Raw genomic sequence first — 4,582 nt, forward strand, 5'->3', positions numbered from 1 at the left:
CCTTGATATGAGGGTTTGTGCCTTTGTCTCATTGTAGTTAGTTATGCTGGGTTTGGTTGATACCACTTGGAGGCCTGCTCTTTTCTGAAGAGAAATGGAGGAGTGGGTAGGGGGAAGGTGGGAGGGAGGGAATAGGAGGAGTGGAGGCAGAGAAAACTGTGGTCAGGATGTATTGTATGAAAGAAGAATAAAGATAAAAGGAAATATATATATATACATACATACATACATACATACATACACACACACAGAGATATAATATGTACTGGGGAAATGGAAGAGGCCTGAAATCTTCTGGTTCTTAATATTATTTGATTGTCATTTTTGCTCACAAGCTGTGGTTGAGGTAATGGAAAATACCAGTAGAGTTTGCTTTTGTTCCAATGGCTGTCCTAACTAAAGAGAACATTAAAGATACATTCTTCTTTCTCCACCTCTTTCTTATACCTCTGACTTTGTTTAGTGGTCTAATCTCTGAGCAGAAAATAAGCTCTCTCACATGGCAACCCATTTAAAACTTCTTTAAAGGCATACCATGCACAGTTGGCCTGAGATCTCCCTCTTCAGGGATTGTGACTGAAATATTCTTTAAACATCTTGAGTTTATGTAAAACCAACTTTGGTAAAGTTCATTTTTAAATGTGGTCCTGTCATGCGTGCATCAGGAGGTGCATCAGAGAGGAGAGAGGATATGTCTACACTCAGTGTTCTGACCTCAGAACATCTGAATGATTAGTAGCTTAATATTCCCTGAAAAAAAGAGAGCCTGAGAGGACCACCAGGCCCCTGCTGCGCAAGCCCAGATGGCCTCCCAGAACCTGCAGCAATCTGGAGACTAGAAGAACCCTGTTTTTGACCAGGGCCCTGGGCAGCAGTGAGCCCAAGACAGACAACCGTTGCATAGGGCAACTTTTGAGCCCGGGAAAGGAGCAAGACCAAGACGACCACCAAATCAGCGCCATGGGGCCCAGACAGGGAGCTAGCTTGGGATGACCACCATTATGGTGTTGTGCACGCCAGGAAGAGTGGTTCAGACTATGCCTGAGGTGAACACTGCCTGGTGCCATAATGCAAAAGTGGGGCACAGCACTCCTGAGACAACCCCAGAAACTCAGAGACCCTGGGCACCACTAAGAGGAACAAGTAAGTGATAGAGAAATGGAAGTGAAAGAGAAACAGGAGTGTGTGGACACAATGAAGAGAGGCAGAACTGGACACCTGAGGGTGGTGAGGAACAGCCTGATGTGAGTACCTGGGTAATGCCACCTGGGACCATAGTGGAATCCTGGTCTGCGCTCCGACCCGAGGCCACATCTGGGTTTATGGCCCTGCTGCAGCTGGAGTCTGTTACCACCAAAGGCCAGGCAAATGTTCCTGGTCTGGGATACTTCCTGGGGACAGGTTGATGTCTGAGGGCTATGCAGAACAGGCATCCCATTCCTCACCTGGGCATCCTCGGAGCTGTCTCCTGTATGGTAGCATGGACAAAGGAGAGATACCCCCTTAACCCTCACCACCTGCAGCAGGCAGGAGAGCTGGCCCTGTCCCTCACCACCTTCAGCAGTCAGGAGAGCTGGCCCTTGGGTCATAGAGTGGAAGAACTGGCCATGTCCCTCACTGCCTGCAACCTCAGAAGAGCAGGCCCTGTACCTCTTCTGGGTAGCAGGGTAAAGCTGGCCCTGGTTTCCAGGGTTGCCAGTGAGCTGGTCCTGAGGGAATGAGAGTGGGAGAGCTAGAAGGCTAACCAGTTCAGATGCTGCTTAGGTGCATATCCAGAGCTTTGAGTAGGCCCACCCCAACACCAACCTCATTGATGAACTGCTGGAACACGTGAAGGGGATGATTCTGTAGTTATGTATCTGGATGACACAGGGCAACAACAGGATATCTGACAGAGTCCCAGTGAGGTTCCAGTAGTGATAGTGTAACAGAAGCCAAAGGCCTCATGCCAGACCAACAAGTCATTGCAATGAACATTTGCAAACAAAGAAGTGTTGACAAAAGAGTATACTGTGTGACACACTGTGACACACTCCAGCTTCCACAATGAGATTTTTTTCTCTCTCTTGGGGAGGGGGTTGTAAGGGTGGAGGGTGGGCATGAGGGGAGAGGGAGATGAGTGGGATTGGGGTGCATGATGTAAAATTCACAAAGAACCAATGAAAAGTGAAATTAAATAAAATGTGGTCCTGCAGTTGGGTAAGAGTACTTGCTGCACAATTATAAGAATCTGAGTTCAAGTCCTTAGCATCTACATAAAAGCTGGGTGTGGCCCCTTATGTCTGTAACCCCAGTGCTGAGGGAAGGGAAGGTAAAAACAGGAGGATTGCTGGGGCCACCAGCCTAGCTCCTGGCTTAGTGAGGGAGTCAGTCTCTCAAGGGAATAAGACAGACAATGGTAGAGCAAGACTCCAACATCCTTCTCTGGTCCACCTGTACACACATGTGCATATGGCACATGCAAATTAAAAATAAAACAAACTAGTAAAAATGTGATCCTCACTGGGGATATATCTTGCTGGACTGATTCATGTCTGTCTGTCTGTCTGTCTGTCTGTCTGTATATATATGTATGTATGTATGTATGTATGTATGTATGTATGTATGTATGTGTGTGTGTGTGTATGTATGTGTGTATGTATGCATGTATGTGTAGCTCAGGGGTAGAATGTTTATCTACCATGTATTTAAAAAGAGGTTAAATCTCCAGTATTAGAAAAACAATAGTGAGTTAGTTCTAAGCCAGCCTGATCTACAGAGGGAGACCTCCATCTCAGAAACAAAACAGGAATGAGACACTTTTTTCTGTCATGGAGAACAGTGTATCATCTATAGGCTTTTTCTGTTAGCTCACATCCAGAGGAAAGCACCTTGTTATTTTGTTTTGCTTTTTGTTACAAACAAGTGCTCTGTGTGATTCTCTTTTATTCCTCACAGGCTAAATTGCCTCTCTCCACTTTCTGTTCTCAGATTTCCCCCATTGACTTAACAGAATCATGTGAAAACAAATACAGCAGGCTATCAACAGGATCATTTTTTTTTTTTTATTTTAGGTTCTTAAATCTTCATTTCTTTCAGAGGCCCTCTGTGGCAGGTTCCTAAGTTGTTTCCTGTTTTCTTCTTCTTCTGATGTCCATCCTCTTTGCTTTTCAGGATGGGGATTGAGTGTTTTAGTCAGAGTCCTCCCTCTTAATTAGTTTCTTTAGATGTACATATTTTAGTAGGTTTTCCTATGTTATATGTTTATATGAGTGAGTATATACCGTGTATGTCTTTTTGCTCCTGGGACAGCTCACTCAGGATGATCCTTTCCAGGTTCCACCATTTACCTGCACATTTCATGATTTCCTTATTTTTCATTGCAGAGTAATACTCCATTGTGTAGATGTACCACAATTTCTGTATCCATTTTCAGTTGAGGGACATCTGGGCTGTTTCCAGCTTCTGGCTATTACAAATAAAGCTGCTACAAACATGGTTGAGCAAATGTCTTTATTGTGTACTTGAGCCTCTTTTGGATATATGCCTAGGAGTGGTATGGCTGGATCTTGAGGAAGCACTATTCCTAGTTGTCTGAGAAAACACCAGATTGATTTCCAAAGTGGTTGTACCAGTTTACATTCCCACCAGCAGTGGAGAAGGGTTCCCCTTTCTCCACAAGGCTCTGCCCTGCAGACTATCAAAGCAGACGCTGAGACTTATGGCCAACTGTTGGGCAGAGTGCATGGAATCTTATGTAAGAAGTGGGAAATAGTAAGATCTGGAGAGGACAGGAACCCCACAAGGAGAGCAACAGAACCAGAAAATTTGAACACAGGGGTCTTCCCAGAGACTCATACTCTAACCAAGTACCAGGCATGGAGATAACCTAGAACCCCTGCACAGATGTAGTCCATGGCAGTTTAGTGTCCAAGTGGGTTATATAGTAATGGGAAGAGGGACTGCCTCTGACATAATCTGATTGGCCTGCTCTTTGATCACCTCCCCCTGAGGGGGGAGCAGCCTTACCAGGCCACAGAAGATGACAATGCAGCCACTCCTGATGAGATTTGATAGACTAAGATCAGAAGGAAGGAGAGGAGGACCTCCCCTATCAGTGGACTTGGGGAGGGGCATGTGTGAAGAAGGGGGAGAGAGGGTGGGACTGGGAGGGGAGGAGGGAGGGGCTTATGGGGAGATACAAAGTGAGTAAAGTGTAATTAATAAAATAAAATAAAATTTAAAAAATATTCATTTCTTTATTGTAAATAAATATTTTTTTTTCAATCTTCACACTCTTTGGGGATTATATTCCTTTTTACACACCCTAGTTAGGAGATCATACTGTGCTTAGTTTTTTTTTCCTTAATTTTTTGAAATGTATTATTATTGTTGTTATTTTTATTGTTGTTATTGTTATCTGAGACAAGTTTTCTCTGTGTAGTCTTGGCTGTTCTGGACTAGCTCTGTGGACCAGGCTGGCCTCAAGTTCAGATATCTAACCTGCCTCTGCCTCCCAAGTACTGGCACTAAATGTGTGCACTACCACCTCCAGCTGGATTTTTATTATTTCTAATTGTGTGTGAGTACACACACAGGCATG

At 44.5% G+C, this 4,582-nt stretch overlaps 1 pseudogene; it reads left to right on the forward strand.

Annotated features, from left to right (window-relative positions):
* Positions 1–646: 646 nt before the first annotated feature.
* On the forward strand, positions 647–748 carry LOC129665974 (small nucleolar RNA SNORA17; annotated as a pseudogene).
* The last annotated feature ends 3,834 nt before the right edge of the window (positions 749–4,582 follow it).

The sequence above is a fragment of the Psammomys obesus genome, unplaced genomic scaffold, assembly GCF_907164565.1.
Source record: "Psammomys obesus unplaced genomic scaffold, mPsaObe1.curated_primary_1811, whole genome shotgun sequence".
Classification (NCBI taxonomy): Eukaryota; Metazoa; Chordata; class Mammalia; order Rodentia; family Muridae; genus Psammomys; species Psammomys obesus.